The following is a 22865-nucleotide window of genomic DNA, read 5'->3' as shown; positions in this document are numbered from 1 at the left end:
CTGCAATCCCAATGTAAAAGCCCGAGTGCTTTCACACTGAGGCGCTGCGCTGGCAAGGCGTCAAAAAAAAGTCCTGCTTATTCGGAGGAGGGGACTACCCTCCTGGGCTCGTAATGGACTGGCGGCGGTGAGGACCCGAGGATGTAGATGTCCATCTCCCTGGCTGATACCCCCCCCCCTTCTTTTCACTCCCTCTTTTCTCCCCCCCCCCCCTTTCCCTGAAGAGTATATGGAAAATGGAAGGGAGGTTCCCGTCTTGGACATGAGTGCATACGGTGGGATGATGCATGGTTTAGCGCATTATCCCGGTTTGCTGGCAGTTCACTGTGAGACGCTTGGTCCTGTGACCTTGCTAGTAATGTTTTTGAAGTCATGCAAGCGCTTCACATGTTTGTATCTCTGTATTGATTGTACTGTCGGGATGTCTCCCTTTATGTGGTGTTTAATAAAAATTTATAATTGAAAAAAAAAAAAAAAAAAGTCCTGCAAGCAGCTTCTTTTGCAGCGCTTTTGGAGCGGTGAATACAACGCTCCTAAAGCGACCCTTCCCACTGAAATCAATGGGAAGCGCCTGAAATACGCGTGAAAAGCGCCTGGGCGCTTTTAACCCTTTATTTGGCCACTAGCAGGGGTTAAAAGCGCCCCAATAGCGCTCAAAAAACGCTGGTAAACCGCTGCTAGTTTAAGCGGCGCTTTAAGAGCATTTTTCGGGTGCTGACATTGTGAAAGGGCTCTTAAAGCACTTGGGCTTTCACATTGGGATTGCAGGTGAGGCTTCTTTCAAGCGCTTCACAGGCGCTTTTTTTAACGCTAAAGCGCCTGAAAAACGCCCCAGTGTGAAAGGGGTCTAAAAGTATTAGGCCGCGTACACACGCGCGGACTGTTCGCCCAACCTTGTTCGGCAAACAGTTTGTCAAACAGTCCGCTCAAAATTTGCATGAGCGGACTTGCCCACACACGAGCGGACTGTTTCAGCGAACTGTTTGCCAAACAGTTCGCTCAACTTTTGAAATGAACGGACTCGCCCACGTAAGGCGGAGCCAAGTCCGCCCATTTCGAGCGCGTGTACAGGTAGGCGGGGCCCGCGAAGGAGACGTCGCGGGCTCCGCCGCCTGGAATGGGCTTAAAGGGGAACCCCAACGCCGAAAAAAATCGGCGTGGGGGTTCCCCCAAAGTCCACACCAGACCCTTGTCCGAGCACGCTACCCGGCCGGCCAGGAAAGGGGGGCGAGCGAGCGCGCCCCCCCTCCTGAGCCGTACCAGGCCCCCACCCCAAAGCACCTTGTCCCCATGTTGATGAGGACAAGGGCCTCTTCCCGACAACCCTGGCCGTTGGTTGTCGGGGTCTGCGGGCGGGGGGCTTATCGGAATCCGGGAGCCCCCTTTAAGAAGGGGGCCCCCGGATAACGGCCCCCCACCCTATGTGAATGAGTATGGGGTACAATGTACCCCTACCCATTCACCTGTGAAATAAAGTACAAAAAAAAACACAACACATGGAAAAAGTATTTTATTGCACAGCTCCGGGGGTCTTCCGTCTTCGGGGGTCTTCTCGCCGGACTCCTCCGCTATGTGTGTGTAGCTCTTTTGCTAGCGGAGGAGTCCGGCTTTCTTCCTCCCCGCCGCCGGCCTCTTCTCCCGACTTCGGGGGTCTTGTCCCCCTCTTCGGTTCTTCTGCCGGGCCACCGCGCCTTCTTGTAGCTCTTTTACAGGCGGTGGCCCGGTCTTCTGTCGCCGCTGTCGTCGCCGCCGCCGCCACCTTCCGTTCTTGTTCTTCTTCTTGTTCTTCTTCTTCTTCTCCTGGAGTTGTTGACTTGACGAGCTCTCCGGCCGGAATGCCAGGAACACGCTCCGCTGCCACTTATATAGTGACAATGGGGCGGTGTCACATGGTATATGTCACCCCCCTTCCCCAAGGCACCCCCCATGTTGAGGGCACGCGGCCTGGTATGGCTCAGGAGGGGGGGCGCGCTCGCTCGCCCCCCTTTCCTGGCCGGCCGGGTAGCGTGCTCGGACAAGGGTCTGGTGTGGACTTTGGGGGAACCCCCACGCCGATTTTTTTCGGCGTTGGGGTTCCCCTTTAAGCCCATTCCAGGCGGCGGAGCCCGCGACGTCTCCTTCGCGGGCCCCGCCTACCTGTACACGCGCTCGAAATGGGCGGACTTTCCGAGCGGGAACAGTCCGCTCATTTCGAAAGTACAGCGGACAGGCCCACACACGGGCGGACTGTTCGCTCAAACACAGTTTCAGCGGACAGTTTTTCGGAATTTCCGAAAGACTTTGTCCGTCCAACTGTCCGCTGAAACTGTCCGCTGAAAGCCCACACACGAGCGGACTGTCCGCCCAAACACTGTTCAGCGGACAGGGTTGGGCGAACAGTCCGCCCGTGTGTACGCGGCCTTAGAAGTAGCAAATGTCCCTGGCCCCCAACTCTGACCTTAGAATCTCTATTTCTTCCCATTTGGAAGTACTGTCATGATGTACTCCTTAGCTAGAATACCCTATAATGCTTATTCATTATGTTGCTTGAGGCACTTGTGCATAGGAAGGGGCACTTCTAATGAGGAGAAATGTGGGACTTTGGTGCACACTTTGCATAGATCTTTGAGTTTAGATATGTCCTAGTTTGCAGAATGCAGTGGGCATTCAACCTTCTTTAAAAAAAATTTTATGCAAGCATACTGGCTATGGCCTGTTTAGTATGTAGATGGGGTGCAGCACGTGCAGTAGCAATAATTTACACAGACAGGTGTAGGCAGAACTTGTATTGAAATACTTCAGTAACAGTTACAATAAACCGGTGGACAGGCTACCCGGCCAGTAACGTGAAATGAGCACTTTCCAGCCAAATTTACAGCACCTGTTGAGAGGGGCAGAATGCGGCCTGGCCATCTAGTGCCCAATCGGGAAGGTATCCGGAAGAGTGGCGACCCTATGCTTTCCCTCCTCATCAGGAACCTTTCCCTAACACTAGTACTGACAGGAGGGGTACCTGTCCCTATTTTGCCAACAGGCAAAATGCGCACAAAATCTGTGAGCCAGGGCCTTTAATAGACTCTGCCGGACCCAAGATGGCTGCTAGAGTCACAACAGTGCCACTAAGAAGAGCACCAACTGCAGTGGAGAAAATAGACTGTACCTGCCTACAAGTAGAATTTATTTATATATTTGAAGGTACAGAGTGCTTCACTGTGAGTCTCAGTATACTGGAGTATACTGGAGTTCCATCATCCTAACACCATATCAACCACCTGCCATTACCACGACAAGTGGCCGCGGGCCCCAAACAATAATCCCCCCTCTGTCCTTGGCAAAAGTTTCCACAATACCGATCCCCAGTGCCAAAAAAGGTTGGGGACCGCTGCTCTAGACAGTATAATCACTAGGCCAAGATAACTTAGAGTAGAATCCTGTACCACTAGACTCATGAATCAGCAAAGTTAGCAATAAACAGTGCCTATAGGCATTAACTGCAATTTGAATTATAATACTGCACTGTAGGAGAATGGCTAGAATATGGTATCTCATAGCATAAGCGATAGGTCTCTGCGTAATAGCTTTAAAGGGAGAGTCTTTAGTCCTAACTCCCCAGCTGGCTAGCATTGGGGCCCAATTGTACCATTGGTGCACATGAGAGTAGTCCCAGTCAAGCCTGCAGGCAGCAATATGACTACTAGGTGACTGTATGGTCAGTTCCTAAAGGGCTCGGTCTCTCTAGCAGCAAATAATAGATCCCCACAGCAGCAGCTCACCAGTCCCAGTGATATTGTACCTCACCATTCGGTGACACGCAGTGCTTAGTCCACTCTTTGCTCTGCACCCAGTTGAATTTAGCTGCCTGCACCCAAACTCAAGCACTCCGCATCCTGCTCAGACCACAGTTATGTAGAAGTGGTGGTGCACACGTGACAGCGATGTGCACTCTCCATGCTCCCTCGTAGCAAGAGAAAGCTGTATCTTGTACAGCCTGAGAAAATGCAGCTTTTTTCCCTCCTCCTGGCAATCTCTCACTGGAAAATACAGTCCAAAAGCTCTTTATTACAATAGAGTGTCTCCTCTGGACTACAATTCCCACAGTGCAGTGCTGCCAGACTCAGTCTTTTGAAGCTCTTTCTGTTAAGCAGCTCCCTCCTCTTGCCGATATAGCTGTTCTGTACAGTTCAGCACCCTATGGCAAAAGTTCTTAGCCAAGCACCTGGCCACAAAAGCTGGCGAAACATGGATCGAAAATTTGGCGGGTTCAGCAGGAACTGGCCGAACTTTTGGTCCATGTATGGCAGTTCCTGTTCATGAAAAGTCAATCTATCGATCCACTCCAATGAGCTGCAGTGCTGATCAGTGTATTCTAAGCCCACGTACACACGGTCGGAGATTTTGCCCGTCGGATTTAGTCCGTCGGATTGTGTCCGAAACTGTTGCATACACACGGTTGGGCCAAGTTGGCAAAAAATCCGATCTTTCAGAACGTGATGACGTAATTTCGTTACGATGGGACTACATTCAGGCTAGTAGCCAATAGCTTTGATGTCGGAATTTGATCTGAGCATGCGTGGCACTTGGTCCGATCAAAATGCTCTACACATGATCGGATTAGGTCCGTCCAGCCCAGTTGGTGGGGAAATATTTCCAACATGTTGGAAAATTGGGTCGGACGGAGATTCGGACGGAATCAGTCCGATGCATACCACACACAGTCGGATTATCTGACGACACGGTCCGATAAGACTCATTCCGACAGATTCTCCGACCGTGTGTGCAAGGGCTTACAGCAGGAGAGTCCTTCTTTTAGAATACAAAGACACAGCTGGGAGGATTTCCCCATCCAGCTTGAATGTGTGGATGGGGAAATCCACTCACTTTTTTTGTTCCGCCGTCTGGCTGATATAAAAAAAAAAAAAGCTGAATAATATATGGCCAACTTAACCACTTAAGGACCGGAAGGATTTACCCCCTTAATCACCAGGCCATTTTTTGTGATACGGCACTGTGTTATTTTAACCGACAATTGCGTGGTTGTGCAACACTGTACCAAAATAAAATGAATGTCCTCCTTTTCTCACAAATTGAGCTTTCTTTTGGTAGTATTTGATCACCTCTGCTGTTTTAATTTTTTGCGCCATGAACTAAAAAAATTACAATTTTTTAAAAAAAAAAATACATATTTTTTACTTTTTGTTATAATACATATCAAAAACATTTTTTTTTTAAAAAACGATTTCTTTATCGATTTAGGCTGGTATATATTCTGCCACATATTTTTGGTGAAAAAAAAAAAAAAAATCGAAAAAATCCCAATAAGCGTATATTGATTGGTTTGCGCAAAAGCGCTTACAAAATAGGGCATAGATTTAGGCACTTTACATTTTTAAAAATAGTTTTTACTGGTAATGATCAGCAATTTTTAGCGGGACTACGACATTGAGGTGGACAAATCTAACCCTAAATGACACTTTTTGGGGACCAGTGACACCAATACAGTGATCAGTGCTAAAAAAAAAAAGCACTGATTACTGTATAAATTACACTGGCTGGGAAGGGGTTAAGACTAGGAGGCAATCAAAGGGTTAAGTGTGTCCTAGGGAGGTGCTTTCTAACTGTGTGGGGGATGGACTGACTGGGAGTACACAGAGATTGCTGTTCCTGATCACTACAAACAGACAATCTCTCTGTACTCCCCTGTCAGAACAGGAATCTGTTTGTTTACATTGACAGATCCCCATTCTACCTTTCTGTGGAGTGATCACTGATGGCCTGTGGACATCCCTCTCTCCAGGTCTGCGGCTCCCTGTGTCCTCCTCCCTCTCTCTGGCTCCTCATGTCCTCCTCCCTCTCTGCTCCTCAGCTCCCCTTGTCCTCCTTCCTCTCTCCGACTCCCCGGTTTCTCCTCCTCTGCTCCTTGGCTCCCCAGGTCCCCCTCCCTCTCACCAACTCCCTGTGTCCTCCTCCCTCACTTCGACTCCCCGGGTCCTCCACCCTCTCTCCGGCTTCCTATGTCCTCCTCCCTCTCTCCGGCTCCCCATGTCCACTGCCCCCTCTGCTCCTCGGCTCCCCAGGTCCTTCTCCCTCTTTCTGGCTCCCCGTGTCCACATCCCTCTCTGCTCCTTGGCTCCCCAGGTACTCCTCCCTCTCTCCGGCTCCCCATGTCCTCCTCCCTCACTGCTCCTCGGCTCCCGGGGTCCGCCTCCCTCTCTCCAGCTCAATGTGTCCTCCTCCCTCTCTGCTCCTCAGGTCCTCCTCCCTCTCTCCCACTCCCTGGGTTCTCCTCCCTCTCTGCTCCTCGGCTCCCGGGGTCTGCCTCCCTCTCTCCAGCTCAATGTGTCCTCCTCCCTCTCTCCCACTCCCTGGGTTCTCCTCCCTCTCTGCTCCTCGGTTCCCCGGGTCCTCCTCTCTCTCTCTCTCTCTCTCTCCGAATCACAGTGTCTTACTCCCTCTCTGCCCCTCAGCTCCCCAGGTCCTCCTCCCTCACTTCAACTCCCCGGGTCCTCTTCCCTTTCTCTGGCTCCCCGTGTCCACCTCCCCCTCTACTCCTCGGCTCCCAGGGTCCTCCTCCCTCACTCCGACTCCCCGTGTCCGCCTCCCTCTCTGCTCCTCCGCTCCCCAGGTCCTCCTCCCTACATCCACTCCACCCCCCCCCCCCCCAATATATGTATATAAATTGTAAGAAATATATAAAAAAAAAGAAAAATTTGAAAAAATAAATTTGTATAAAAAACCTAAAAAAACTACTGACACAGTCCACACCTCATCAAAAGTATCAGTAATCGGTATCTGTGAGTACTTGAAAAAAAGTATCGGTACTTGTACTCAGTCTTAAAAAAGTGGTATCGGTGAATCCCTAGACTAAACAAAATAGCACTAAACAGTAGGGAAGAACAGAGGGAGACACTAAATCATATTAGTTGTAGTGGCTCAAAACCAACACTAGATGTCAGCATACTACAGCACTGATCATCAGTGCCCTGATTACAATAAAGAAATAAAGTGTAACAATACAGTGCCCCCCAATGCCAGCATACAGTGCCCACCAGTGGCATCAATCAGTGCCCACAAGTGCCACAAATCAGTGCCCATTAGCCATGCCAGTCAGTACTGGCAATAAGTGCCACCTATCAGTGCTGCCCATCACTGCCTACCATCAGTGCCCATCTGTATCACCTATCCATGCTGCCTATCAGTGCCTGCCACTGCCGCCTATCAGTGCCTGCCACCGCCGCCTATCAGTGCCCACCAGTGCCACCTATTAGTGCCCATCAGTGCCACATATCAGTGCCACCTATCAGTGCCCATAAGTGTAGCACATTAGTGCCTCCTTATCAGTGCCCATAAGTGCCGCCTCATCAGTGCCCATAAGTGCCACCTCATCAATGCCCACCAGTTTACTGACAAAAAAAAAAAGTAAAAACACCTTTTTTTTTCCAAACTTTTTGGTCTTTTTTTGGGGGGTAAAAAATAAAAAAAACCCAGCAGTGATTAAATACCTCCAAAAGAAAGCTCTAATTGTGTGAAGAAAATGATAAGAAAATGAGTTTGGGTATAGTGTAGCACGACCGCGCAATTGTCCTTCAAAGTGAGACAGCGCTGAAAGCTGAAAAATGGCCTGGGCAGGAAAAGGGTTGTTAGTGCGCACTTGACAGCGATGTGCACTCTGGTAGGCAGGTGGTTAATCGTATTGGGGGGGGGGGTGGATAGAGGGGGCGGCACCCGTGCGCCCCTAATGGACGGGCCACGGCTGCGTCCTGTCTAAATCGTAGTCTGGCCCTAGCGGGGGGGGGGGGTAAAGACCTTAGATTGTAAGCTCCTTGAAGACTGGTGTGAATACATTGTATATAAAGTGCTGCATACACTGTATACGTATTTGTAATGACCCCCTTTCTGGTACAGACATAATTACATTTCTTCTTCATTATTAGGCAAAAAAAAAGTTCAAAACAGGATATTCTGTAGCAAGCTGATGGTTTGATCCACGGGACACGATGATAACATGAAGTACACCTGAGGCTGTATTTGTAGGAAATGATACTGTATACATAATGTATATACTTCGTCTCATGCAAAGGCCGCATTAGTTGATTCATTTCAGCAGAGGGCGCTGTCTCTCAAGGACCTGTGAACTGAAACAATGTTGCAAATAACTTCTATAGTGATCAGAATGCCTGCGTGTATGAATACATTTCATTTCGTTTTCCAGAAATTGTCGCAGGAAAAATACACAAAAAAAAAATAAAAAATCCTCAAGAATGGAATTTTGTTTTATTTTTACTTTTTTTATTTATTTTTTGTGGTTGAACTGGATGGACTTTTTTTCAACCTGACTAACTAACCTCTGCGTTTTTTATTTTTTGCTCTATAAAAAAAAGAGCGACAATTTAGAAACAAAAGCAATATTTTTTTACTTTTTGCTATAATTAATATCCCCCAAAAAATATAAAACAAAAACAATTTCTTCTTCAGTTTAAGCCGATATGTATTCTTCTACATATTTTTGGTAAAATTGCGCGGTCGCGCGATGCTGTACCCAAACAAAATTGGCGTCCTTTTTTTTCCCCAACAGAAAGAGCTTTCTTTTGATGGTCACCTGTACGGTTTTTATTTTTTGCGCTATAAACAAAAAAAATAGAGCGACAATTTCGAAATAAAAGCAATATTTTTTGCTTTTTGCTATAAAACATACCCAATAAAAAAATATGTATTTCCCACAAACAGAGCTTGCTTTTGGTGGTATTTGATCACCTCTGTGTTTTTTAGTTTTTGCGCTATAAACCTAAAAAAGACCGATAATTTCAAAACAAAAGCAATATTCTTTACTTTTTGCTATAATAAATATCCCCCCCCCCCAAAAAATATATAAATATATATATATATATATATATATATATATATATATATATATATATATATATATATAAAAAACAATTTCTTCCTCAGTTTAGGCCAATATGTATTCTTCAACATATTTTTGGTAAAACTGCACCCAAACAAAATGTAGGTCCTTTTTTTTCCCACAGAAAGAGCTTTCTTTTGGTGGTATTTGATCACCTTTGCGTTTTTTTTTATCTTTTGCGCTATAAACAAAAAGAAAAGAGCGACAATTTTGAAACAAAAAAAAAGGAAGCCTAGTGCTGTGGGCACGGCATAACCCCTCAGGATTTTGAGGATAGACCATAAAGTATTTAAAAAGGTTCTTTTTATTTATCCCCTTCCCGCCGGGCGTACGCAGATGTGCGTACTCAGCATTTGGGGCATCATCCTGGTACCGTTGTTTAGAGCGAGCGATCAGCTTTCCGAGGATAACAACCGATGCGGCTAAAAACCCTTACCATGGGATCAGCTGTCAGCCAATGACATCTCATCTCATCACATGATGTAAACAGAAGATCAGTAACAGGGTGAGGAGAAAAAAAAAAGCTGACTACTGACTTCTGTAAGAGGGACATCGGTCCCTCACATAGAGAGGGACCAAGAGACTCCCTCATCTATGCCCACCAGTGCCCACCAATGACACTTATCAGTACCCAGCAGTGCCACCTACTAGTGTTCACCAGTACCATCTACCAGTGCCACCTACATTTGCCCACCAGTGCCACCCATTATTGCCCACCAGTGCTGCCAATCAATGCCCATCAGTTCCTCGTCATCAGTGCTACCTATCAGTGCCACCTATCAGTACTGTCTCATCAGTGCCGCCTCATTAGTGCCACCTACCAGTGCCCATAAGTGCCACCTCATCAGTGCCACCCACCAGTGCCCAACAATGCTACCTATCAGTACCCAGCAGTGCCATCTACCAGTGTCCACCAGTGCCATCTACCAGTGCCCACCAGTGTCACCTACCTTTGCGCACCAGTGCCACCCATTATTGCCCACCAGTGCCTCATCATCAGTGCCACGCTCAGTGTCACTTATCAGTGCCAGCCATCAGTGCATCCTCATCAGTGCCGCCTCATTAGTGCCACCTACCAGTGCCCATGAGTGCCACCTCATCAGTGCTACCTCTTAGTGCCGCCTCATTAGTGCCACCTACCAATGCCCATAAGTGCCACCTCATTAGTGCCACCCATCAGTACCACCTCTCAGTGCCACCTATCAGTGCCAATGAGTGCTGGCCTCATCAGCACAATGAAGGAGAAAAATTACGTGTTTTCAAAACTTTGTAACAAATTATGAAAATGTTTTTTTTTTCCAAATTTTAGCGATTTTTTTTTTTTTTAGCACAATATAAAAAAACCTAGCTATGATTTAATAGCAGCAAAAGAAAACTCTATTTGTAGGGGGAAAAAAATGATTACAATTTCATCTGGATGCAGCATTGCATGACCGTGCAATTGTCATTCAAAGAGTGACAGCGCTGAAAGCTGAAAATTGGTCTGGGCAGGAAGGAGGGCTTTAAGTGCCCGGTAAGCAAATGTCGCCTATGGAAAATATAGGGTACTGAAGCTTGTTGCCAAAATGTCGCAACTTTAAGGTTTGCCATGTTGGGTATCTATTTGCTCAGTGCAGCCTCGTCTTTTATATTTTACCAACAAACTGGGTAATGTATTATGTTTGTACGCCCTAAAATTAACTTTAGTGTATTTTTTATTTTATTTTTTACTGAAATTTTGCCAAAATATTGCATGACATAAAAATTGCACCTACCACTATTTTATTCTCTAGGGCTGTCTGCTTTTTAGACACCCTGTTTTGGGGGTTTTATGTAATCTTCGGGGATAAAATTATTTTTTAAGCACTTTTGCAAAAAAACAAAAACAAAAAAAAAAAAAAACGCAAAAACGTCTCTTGCAGCGAAAGGGTTAAATGTCGCTGCGACTGAAGAAAGGTCGAGAGACCCCCCCCCCCCCCCCCCCGCTCTGGGAAACTCCTTTTTTACATTATGTATAAAAAAAAGACAAAATTAGCATAACAAACGGTACAACAAAGAAACAAACAAATAAATAAAAAAAGTTTCCCCCGCTCACAAGAGCTTGCAATCCGAAGAGGAGAATGTGAATGTGTTCACCGGTCAACGTGGCCAAGGTTCAGATTCCAGTTCATAGCTATGAGCTCAGTGCTTTGGCACAGCCGCCGCTGCCAAAATGACAGAAATTCCTGCCGTTTCCTATGGAACTGAACGTCCCATTCAGGGCTGGAGGTGACCTCATCCCAAAACCGAGCACCTGGGGAGAGGAGGTGAGCAGGCCAAGAACCTGGGGTGGGGGAGGAGGCATCTAAGGTAACCTCCTAAACTCCAGCTTGCTGCTACTGTATACGAGGTGCCCGCTATGAATTGGTTGAACATATAATAGGCACATGGTCCAAATTTCGCAAAGGTCATGTACCCGTTTACCATTTCAAATGTACGACCTCCAGAAGTGCTCCAGTCTTGTAAATCCTTGAAGCACACACACTATATTACCAAATGTATTGGGACACCTGCCTTTACATGAACTTTAATGGCATCCCAGTCTTAGTCCGTAGGGTTCAATATTGAGTTGGCTCCGCCCTTTGCAGATATAACAGCTTTAACTCTTCTGGGAAGGCCGTCCACAAGGTTTTGGAGTGTCTATGGGAATGTTTGACCATTCTTCCAGAAGTGCATTTGTGAGGTCAGGCACTGATGTTGGATGAGAAGGCCTGGCTCGCAGTCTCCGCTCTAATTCATCCCAAAGGTGTTCTATTGGGTTGAGGTCAGGACTCTCTGCAGGCCAGTCAAGTTCCTCCACCCTAAACTCGCTCATCCGTGTCTTTATGGACCTTGCTTTGTGCACTGGCCCAAATCATTTGGTGGAGGGGGGATTATGGGGGGGGGGTTGTTTTTCAGGGGTTGGGCTTGGCCCCTTAGTTCAGTTGAAGGAAACTCTTAAGGCCTCAGCATACCAAGACATTTTGGACAATATCATGCTCTCAACTTTGTTGGAACAGTTTTGGGATGGCCCCTTCCTGTCAGGGCTGGTGCAAGGATTTTTGACACCTTAGGCGAAAACTAATTTTGCTGATGACCCCCTGGCTCCACCCCTGACTCCACCCCTTTTGCCCTGCTCATGTATTCCCAACATTTTTAGTGAAGTGCCCATCAAATGCAGCCACACCAGTGCCCATCAATTCAGCCTACTGGCGCCCATCAATGTGGCCTCACCGGCACCCATCAAATGCAGCCTCCCCAACACCAATCAAATGCAGCCTCACCAACACCAATCAAATGCAGCCTACCCAGCACCCATCAATGCAGCCTATGGGCTCCCATCAATGCAGCCTCACCAGCGCCCATCAAATGCAGCCTACGAGTGCCCATCAAATGCAGGCTCATCAACACCAATCAAATGCAGCCTACGGGTGCCCATCAATGCAGCCTCACTAGCGCCCATCAAATGCAGCTTACGAGTACCCATGAAATGTAGCCTACCAGCACCCATCAAATGCAGCCTCACCAACACCAATCCAATGCAGCCTACGGGTGCCCATCAATGCAGCCTACGGGTGCCCATCAATGCAGCCTATGGGCGCCCATCAGAGTCCTGCTGTGTCAATGGACGTAGCGGGGCTCGGGAGCGAACACACACAATAGCCGCCATGGGAACTGGCTTCCCATGGGGGGTAGAGTTTGCCATCTCAACCCTTTAAACCCGAAAACATATGAATTACACAGGTTCTGTGGCTAATTCAACCACTTCCCACAAACCGCTGTACATCAGTACTTTGACGTAGAATACAGATATCTGCCATAACCCCGGTATTTTCTGAAATGCCGGGCGGTCCTCTTTAAGATAATGGTGGTCTCTGTGGCGGATTTGCTGTGAAATCACTTTTATCGGCGTGGCGGGAGAGGTGCCCACCCCCCTAGCGCCTTGTTCCGGACGTCGCTGCCGCTTACCGGAGCCAACAGTAGCGGCGGAGATGGTCCAATCCTTTCCTCTCAGAGACTGGGAGTCGAGTGAGGGAAAGATGGCCCCCACTCAATGATGTTGGATGATGAAAGCGACGTCAAATGTCACTTCCGCCCAATGGCCTTAAAGGGGAAAATTTTTTTTTTTTTTATTGCATGTAAGTGTAAATATGAGATGTGAGGTCTTTTTGGCCCCAGATCTCATATTTAAGAAGTCCTGTCATTCTTTTTTTCTATTACAAGGGAGGTTTACATTCCTTGTAATAAAAATAAAAGTGATCCAAATTTTTTTTTTTTAAAGGGACAGTGTAATGCCCCGTACACACAGTCGGACATTCTGACTACAAGATTTTGGCCGAAACTAGTCTTGCATACACACAGTCGCACAAAGTTGTCGGAAAATCCGATCGTTCAGAAGGAGGTGACTCTGAGTCAGAGAAAAATTGTAACGCCCATGGCTTCAATAGATGTGCTGTTGTGGTAACTTTAGGTGTGAACCCTCGGAGAGGGCGAAGATCTACCCTGTCTGGGAAAAAGGAGAAATGCTCGTCCCCCATCCCCAGGGAGTGGAGTTCTGAGATTCTTCTGCCGCATGTGATAGACAGAAGAAAAGTGTTTTTTAGGGTTAGAGCCCAGATTGAAATTTCTTCTACAGGCGCAAATGGGTGACTGGATAAGACTTCTAGTATTAAAGGAAGGTCCTATTTCCAAAAGGAACGCCTGACGGGAGGGCGTATCTTCCGAGGAATGAATGAACGAAGAACCTCCTGAGTTTGGTATTCTCCTGGGTGGCAAAGAGGTCCACTTGCAGGGTTTCCCATAGTTTGGAAATTTGGTTGAACACATTGGGATGAAGTGTCCACTCGTTGTTGTTCCCAAATTTCCTTGGAAAAGATGTCTGCTTCTGTGTTCATCTTGCCTGGGAGATATATCACTCTGAGATCTACCAGGTTCCTTTCGGCCCAGATCATTATAGGTTCCACTTCCCTTAGAAGTGCTTTTCTGCGGGTGCCTCCTTGTCTCTGTAGATATGAGACCGCTGTTCTGTTGTTCAGACTCAGAAGCAACCTCCGTCACTTGATCTGTAATGAGGTCAAGGCTAGAAATGCTGCTCTCATTTCTAAGATGTTGGATACTATCCCTCTGGTGGGAAAGGACCATCTTCCCTGAATCCTGAACCCTCTGCAATGGGCATAGGCCGAAGGGCAGAGCCTGGAATTGCAGGTGGACATGACCCACTGCGAATCCTAGGTACTTCTGGAAAGATGGTGAAATAGGGATGTGGGGGTAAGCATCCTGCAGATCTACTGATATTAACAAATCTCCTGGTTGTATTGCTTGGATAGTTGTTTGTAGAGATTCCATCTTGAAACTCTCGAGATGGATGTATCTGTTGAGCCTCTTCAAATCTATTACTGGGGGGGGGGGGGGGGGGGCAGGTACTGCTACTCCTTGATGGTTTCCTTGAAGGATGTGTGAGGAGGCTGATGAGAAAAGGTCCAGAAGTGACCGCACCGAACTGTTGATAGGACCCATGGGTCCTGGCATCTGGCAGCCCAGACTGGGAAAAAACACTTTAGCCAGGCCCCTACTGGGGGCGTCTCTGCCCCTCTGGGGGGCGGTGAGGGCCTTGTTTCTTCTGGCTCCCAAAAAAGACGCCTGAGTGCCTCTCCACGACCTTTTATTATCTTTAAAGGGGTAAGACTGCCTGAAGTCTCTGGAGTTTGATTGTCGAAATCGAGACAAAAAGGCTTTTGTCCTCCGAACCTTACTGTCCTGGGGAAGTAAGCCAGATTTGCCCCCTGTTACTCGGGAGATCGCTTTATTGAGTTTCTCACCGAAGAAGGATTTGCCATCAAAGGGAATCTTGCACCAATTTTGTTTTGATGCAAGATTTGCTGTCCAGGGTTTCAGCCAAAATGCTCATTTTGCCATAACCAAATGAAGCATTAAGTTGGCCGAACAACGGATCGTGTCAATCACTGCTTCCCCTACGAAATACACCGCCAACTTAAGCTCCTCCAGAGCTTTGATTATGTCGTCCTGGGGGATGTCTTGGCACGGGGCTGTCTCTACATTTTCCGTCCATGACCTGATACCGTTGGAAACAGATGTCAGTGCAATGGCTGGCCTACAAGCCGCCCCTGCAGCTAGATAGCTCCTTTTGAGGTCTAGATCAATTAGTCTATCCAAGGGATCCTTGAATGACGTTGAATCCTCCATCGGTAAGGTTACGTTTTTTGCCAGATGTATTACTACCGCATCAACCACAGGCATTGAACTTAAAGACTGTGTACCCGTATCCGCTAAAGGATACAATTTGGTCAAACGGGCGAGGGAAAACTTCTTGTCTGTTTTGCTCCATTCGTCTTCTATAATTTGTCTGATTTCCCCCATTAATGAGAAGACAATTTGCTTTATATTAAGAAAAGGAAAATAAGCTTTCGATTTCTTAGGAGGCTCATTCCGGATCCTCCCAAGCAATAGCATTCTTCATCGCCTTGACAAACGACTGGACCAAGCAAAATCTGGAACCAGATGGTTCAGAGTCCTCTGAAGACTCCCTAGAAGGATCTTCAGGAGAAGAATGCCTAGCTGTCCTTCCTGATGCAAACAGCTGAGGGCCTCGGAGTGCTGGGGTCTGGGTCTTGCATTTAAACAGCTTGTGGAACCGGATGGGATTATGGCGGCCAGTTCTGAGTAGGAGTCTTTCATGGTCTGCCTAAGTAGATTGACCACTTGCTGGCTTTCCAGTTCCTGGTTGGCTGTGTAATCCCTTAGACAGTCCCTACAGACCAATTTATCAGGGAGTGGTACAGCGCCACATGCCCAGCACATTTTCCTTGATGCCCGAGGTGGGGGCGAAGGAGAGCGACAATGTCTCCAAGATCCTGATCTCCTAGAAGACCTATAGTGTGAAGAGGGTGATCCCCGCTCTGGACTATCGTCGTTGTCATGGTGTCTTGAAGATTTTCTAGATCGTTTTGAGGGAGCAGGGCTGAAACAAAGTTTGTTCGTCAGTGGCGCACTCCTTTTTTTTTTCCTATATACTCATGTACAAGTGGTCCCATACCTATTGGACACAGGAGGCTCTTGACTTTGTGACAAATAACTCATAGAGAAATGGGCAGGAGGATCAGCTGCAAGAAGATGAAGTAAGAAAAAAGGATAAAACCCTTTAGAGAGAAACCAACGGAACCACAGTCTCAACCATGAGAGAGGAACACATACTTGTTCTGCTGATATGTTTTTTAACTGCAGGGCACCACTGGATATCCAATGCAGCCCTGAGCCCAAATGGAGCCAAACTTTTAGAGCCGGTTCACACAGGGGCGACACGACTTTCAACACGACTTTTGGAGGCAACTTGTACACGACTTGGGGCGACTTACAACACGACTTTAAGTCGCCCCAGGCCATTGCCAAAGGAACTCCACGCCAAATAAAAAAAAAAAAAATGGCATGGGTTCCCCCTCCAAGAGCATACCAGGCCCTTAGGTCTGGTATGGATTCTAAGGGGAACCCCCTACGCCGAAAAAACGGCGTGGGGTCCCCCCCCAGATCCATACCAGACCCTTATCCGAGCACGCTACCCAGCCAGCCAGGAAAGGGGTTGGGAACGAGCGAGCGCCCCCCCTCCTGAGCTGTACCAGGCCGCGCGCCCTCAACATGGGGGGTGCCTTGGGGAGGGGGGGGGGCCCCCACCCCAAAGCACCTTGTCCCCATGTTGATGAGGACAAGGGCCTCTTCCTGACAACCCTGGCCGTTGGTTGTCGGGGTCTGCGGGCGGGGGGCTTATCCGAATCCGGGAGCCCCCTTTAATAAGGGGGCCCCCAGATCCCGGCCCCCCACCCTATGTGAATGAGTATGGGGTACAATGTACCCCTACCCATTCACCTGTGAAAAAAAATGTACAAAAAAAACACAACACACAAGTGTTAAAATAGTCTATTGCACAGCTCCGGGGGTCTTCCGTCTTCGGGGGTCTTCTCGCCACACTCCTCCGCTATCTTCTGCTAGCTCTTTTACTAGCGGAGGAGCCCGGCATTCTTCTTCGTCCGCCGCCGCCCTCTTCTTCCAACTTCGGGGGTCATGTTCCCCTCTTCAGTTCTTCTTGCCGGGCCACCGCGCCTTCTTCTAGCTCTTTTACAAGCGGTGCCCCGGTCTTCTGTCGCCGCTGCCGCTGTCGGCGTGCGACGGCTTATATAGGGACATCACCGGATGATGTCCCCTCCCATTATGATGTCACAGTCCCAGCATCCTCTGGGACTGTGACATCATAATGGACGGGGACTGTGACATCATAATGGGCGGGGACATCATCCGGTGATGTCCCTATATAAGTCGCCGCACGCCGTGTGCTCTGTCATAGTGAGCGGAGACAACGACGAGGCAACATCTCCAGAAGAGAAGAACAGAAGAACAGAAGTCGGCGGCGACGGCAGCGGCGACAGAAGACCGGGTCACCGCTTGTAAAAGAGCTAGAAGAAGGCGCGGTGTCCCGGCAAGAAGAACCGAAGAGGGGGGCAAGACCCCCGAAGTCGGAAGAAGAGGGCTGCAGCGGCTGCGAAGAAGAATGCCGGGCTCCTCCGCTAGTAAAAGAGCTAGCAGAAGATAGCGAAGGAGTCTGGCAAGAAGACCCCCGGAGCTGTGCAATAAACTATTTTAACCCTTGTGTGTTGTGTTTTTTTTGTACATTTTTTTTCACAGGTGAATGGGTAGGGGTACATTGTACCCCATACTCATTCACATAGGGTGGGGGGCCGGGATCTGGGGGCCCCCTTATTAAAGGGGGCTTTCCGGATTCCGATAAGCCCCCCGCCCGCAGACCCCGACAACCAAGGGCCAGGATTGTCGGGAAGAGGCCCTTGTCCTCATCAACATGGGGACAAGGTGCTTTGGGGTGGGGGGGGGACCGCATGGCCTCCCCTTCCCCAAGGCACCCCCCATGTTGAGGGCGCGTGGCCTGGTACGGCTTAGGAGGGGGGGGGGGGCGCTCGCTAGTCCCCACCCCCTTTCCTGGCCGTCCGGGTAGCGTGCTCGGATAAGGGTCTGGTATGGATCTGGGGGGGACTCCCACGCCGTTTTTTTCGGCGTAGGGGGGTTCCCCTTAAAATCCATACCAGACCTAAGGGCCTGGTATGCTCTCGTAGGGGGAACCCATGCCAAATTTTTTAAATAAATTTGGTGTGGAGTTTCCTCTTGAGAGCTGATAATTCTGTCAGAGTCACCTCTGTATAGACGGAGATCTGACTTGGAGGCGACCTCCATTGAAATCAATGGGTACCGGTCGCCTACAAGTCGAATTGAAGTAGTACAGGAACCTTTTCTGAAGTCGGAGCGACTTCAGTAGTGTGCATTAAGACGGCTCTCATTCACTTACATTGATTTTTACATGTTGTCCGACCTGAGGCGACTAGGGGCGACCTGAAGTCGGATCTGAGTTGCCCCTGTGTGAATGGACCCTTAAAGAAGCAGAGGGTGGGGGGGGCTAATTAGCAAGCCCACTTCCCTTGTGGCACCATTGGCTGACCTCCAGTGTGTTTACCTAAACAAATATGGCAGCTGAGGACTCGCCGCCGTGTGCACTTACAACAGTAGAAGCCCCTGACTGCGTCTGACATCAGCTCTGTATTCCGGGGCCGCGCATGCGCACTGTCCCCCGGAACTGTCCCATTCTGTCTCTCTCTCTCTCTCCCACGTAGTGAGCAGGGAGCAAGAACCGGAAGCCCACTAGCCACAGCCAGGCTCCCTGGCATCCAAAACCCAATAACAAGACCGGGGTTCACTATCCCCCGAGACTCCAGCTTTAAAAGAAAGACTGAAATCGCATCAGCCGAGCTACGCATGCACGATTCGGAGAAAAAAGTCTTAAAGGGGAAAAATGTATTTATTTTTTAACAGATAAATAATGAAGAAGGTCTAACCTGTCCAGGGAAAAAAGGAAGCTGATCCTCCTGCTGAATCCACCAGCATTCGTTGTTCAAGAAACCTCAGCAGACTGCATTCCTGTGAGGAAACACTGCAAGATCCCAAAAGATCCACAAAAGGGGTTCCCAGTCTTATTAGCGCTAACGGCGGCAGAAGAGCAGGGACTGCACACAGGAGAGGCTGAACCCGGGTGGACGCTGCCAAAGGCAGAGGTATGGACGCACTGCTACTCTTCACCAGCTCAAGAGGTATGAGGAAAAAAAAGAGAATGTTGGGGGAGGGACTATGCCTTTAATTTATGCTATTCACTGGTCCTGAGGGAGGAGTCGAGGCGGAGCTCTATCACAGGTATGCTGCCATGGAGGCACCATGAAAATGCATTGGTGTGAATCAGGCCTAAAGGGATGAGGTGGCAACCCTACATGGGGGGCACTGGACAGAGAGGAGGGGCCAGGAGCACCAGCTGGGGACCCCGGAAGAGGAGGTTTGCAGGTGCTCTGTGCAATTTCATTGCACAAAACAGGTAAGTATAGTTTGTTTGTGTTTTATTTTACCTTTACAATCTCTTGAAGAAAAATATTTTTTCCAACGTTTTCTGTCTTTTTTTGTTTATTTAGTAAAGAAAAAAACAAAAAACAAAACAAAAGCCCAGTGGTGATCAAACCACCAAGAGAAAGCTCTATTTGTGCGAAAAAAAAATGATAAAAATGTCATATGGGTACAGTGTTACCGCACAATGGTCATTCATAGTGCAACAGCCAGGGAAGTTGCTAGGTGGCAAAAAAAACAGGGGCCGAAGTCCGAGCTCAGCACGGGGGACCTACCTGACATACACTGTCTTACCTGTCATACATCGACCTATCTGACCTGCACTGACCTACCTGACACACGCTGACCTACCTGACGCATGCTGACCTACTTGACACTGACCTACACTGACCTACACTGACCTACCTGACACACACTGACCTACCTGACACACAATGACCTACCTGACACACACTGACCTACACTGACCTACCTGATACACATTGACCTACTTGACACACAATGACCTACACTGACCTACCTGACACAGTGACTTACCTGACATAAATGGACCTACCTGACACACACTGACCTACCTGACACACAATGACCTACCTAACATAAACTGACCTACCTGACACACACAATAACCTGCAGTGACCTACCTGACACACACTGACCTACCTGACCTACACTGACCTACCTGGCCATAATTCAGGTGTTCCCTGCAGCTCAGCGGCACGCCGATCACACAGTAAAGTAGACTCTAGGCAGCCAGAGCCATGATGAGGAGAGAAGAGCCACCCGCCCGAGCGCCAAGTGGGCTCGGGATCTTCTCACAGTGGCGCGGCGGCCGCATTGTAATTCCCGCCTTCTGGGGCCTGCAGCTCCTATGATGGATGTCGCACATCCGGCGCCATCCCGGCATTGGTCCAGTGGGATGTCCATCATAGGTGCTGCAGGCTCCAGAGGGCGGGACCTGCTATGTCACTCGGCCGCGCTCGGGGTCAGAATGGTCCCCGCTCGGCGGCGGCGCTTGGGGCTAATAATCGAACCGCGCCCACCCGAGACTCGGGGGTTCAGCCGCCATCACCCCTCCCGCCGATGCCGCTGGCGACAGTGCTGCAAGCTGAAAATTGGCCTGTGCAGGAAGGGGGTGGAAGTGTCCGGTATTGAATTGGTTAAGAATAAAAATAATAAAAATTCACAAACCTATTTATTTCTAGAGAAAAGCTAACCCTTCTACAATGCACAGAGCAGTTTTTGGCTGCCCGTTGCAGAGCAGGGAAATGATTTGGATCGGCAGAACAATGCGGACATTCAGGGATGAAGCAGGTTACATGAGCAGAATCAGCATCTTCAGAACATCTCAAACATCAAAGGATGGAGATGCCTTCTGAGCCAAAGCTCACCCTTCCTTCCCCTTCCCCCTCCTCCTACCCCCAAGGAACTCCTCTGCTTTCTGTCACAGTCACAGCCACAGGCAGTTCCAGCTCCATCTATTTCTGATTATTTCTTCTGGTTATTTAACCTGCCTGGAATGCAGCCTGTGAAATCACATTAAAGTCAGCTCCTCTGGAGAGCTTTCTGGGCCTGGCCGGGGCTCTCTGGAATCTGCAAAACTCTTCCACTCCGGCTACTGCCCAAGTCAAAGGATTCCTGCTCTGGGATATGAACAGAAGTGACAGCAAACCAAGAAATGTGCACTCTTCTCTTCTCTTCTCTCTCTTTTTTTTTTTTTTGCCTAATCTGAGTTGGATTTCTCCGAGAGGAATGTTAATAATCTGTCTTTAGAATATCATATTTCTTCACCATGACTTCAAACGTAATCAACCCTCTGTGGGCATGCTCTGCAACTAGTAAAGACAAGAATGAAGTCGGGAAAAAAACAGCAGAATGAGGCAAAATATATAAGACAGAGCCTTCTGTACCCCCGATGACAAGCAACGGCAATAATAATAACGAAGAACAGTAATAATAGGGTAATAGATACCATATGACTAATGCCGGGGGCTTAAAACAAGGACTTGTCCGTGCCTTGTGTACAAGCCGGCTGGGGCAGTATTCCTCAAATAAAGGATCCATACACTATATTACCAAAAGTATCGGGATTCCTGCCTTTACACGCACGTGAACTTTAATGGCATCCCAGTCTTATGCCGCGTACACGCGATCGCACATTCCGACAACAAAATCCATGTTTTGTTTTGTTTTTTCTGACAGATGTTGGCTCAAACCTGTCTTGCACACACGGTCACACAAATGTTGTTGGAACTTCCGAACTACGTCAAGAACGCGGTGACGTACGACAATCCAAGAAAAATGAAGTTCAATAGCCATTGCGGCTCTTCTGCTTGATTCCGAGCATGCATGGAATTTTGTGTGTCGGAATTGGGTGCGCACGATCAGAATTTCCGACAACGGATTTTGTTGTTGGACAATTTGAGATCCAGCTCTCAAATTTTGTTTGTTGGAAATTCCGACGGGAAATGTCCGATGGAGCCTACCGACACCAAGCTCCCATCGAACATTTGTTGTCGGAAAGTCCGACCGTGTGTAGGCGGCATAAGTCCGTAGGGTTCAATATTGAGTTGGCCCACCCTTTGCAGCTATAACAGCTTCAACTCTTCTGGGAAGGCCGTCCACAAGGTTTAGGAGTGTGTCTATGGGAATGTTGGACCATTATTCCAGAAGAGCATTTGTGAGGTCAGGCACGGATATTGGATGAGCGAGTTTGGGATGGAGGAACTTGACTTGCCTGCACCTCAACCCGATAGAACACCTTTGGTATGAATTTAGAGTGGAGACTGTGAAAACAAGTCTCCGCTCTAAATTCATCTCAAAGGTGTTCTATTGGGTTGAGGTGCAGGCAAGTCAAGTTCCTCCACCTCAAAGTCACTCATCCATGTCTTTATGGACCTTTTTTTGTGCCCTGGTGGGCAGTCATGTTGGAACAGGAAGAGGCCATCCCCAAAACTGTTCCCATAAAGTTGGGAGCATTAAACTGTCCAAAATGTCTTGATATGCTGACACCTTAGGAGTTTCCTTCACTGGAACTAAGGAGCCAAGCCCAACCCCTGAAAAACAACCCCCCACACCATAATCCCTCTCCACCAAATGATTTGGACCCAGGGGCGTAACTATAGGGAGTGCAGCAGTCGCGACCGCAACCGGGCCCTGTGATGCAGGGGGCCCATGCAGCCCCCTCTACATATGGCCAGCAGCAGCATAGGCAGCTAGGGGTACCAGTGCACCATGCACACAGGTGGTGGAGGTGGAGGGTGACTAGCAGAGCTCCATGCTCGACTATCGCACTGGCTGCTCTTTAGTTGTGCATTCCCCGCATGACCTGTGTCCTCGGCTGGCTCCTCAGAGTACCCCTCTCCTGCTCCATGCATTGCCACTCAGTCCGATGTCTGTTATCCCCAGCCAGAGTCCCGCCCCCCCCTGAGTCCGGCCCACACTGCACTGCATACTTCTCCCGGGTAAACAAACTTTAAGCACACAGATGCAGTGCAGCCCTATGAGAGCCCCCCAGAGGACACTG

The sequence above is a fragment of the Lithobates pipiens genome, unplaced genomic scaffold (assembly GCF_037356315.1).
Source record: "Lithobates pipiens isolate NorthernLeopardFrog02 unplaced genomic scaffold, aLitPip1_a1.2 Scaffold_8, whole genome shotgun sequence".
NCBI classification, from domain to species: domain Eukaryota; kingdom Metazoa; phylum Chordata; class Amphibia; order Anura; family Ranidae; genus Lithobates; species Lithobates pipiens.
The sequence above is the reverse complement of the archived record's forward strand: the minus strand, read 5'-3'. Positions refer to the sequence as shown.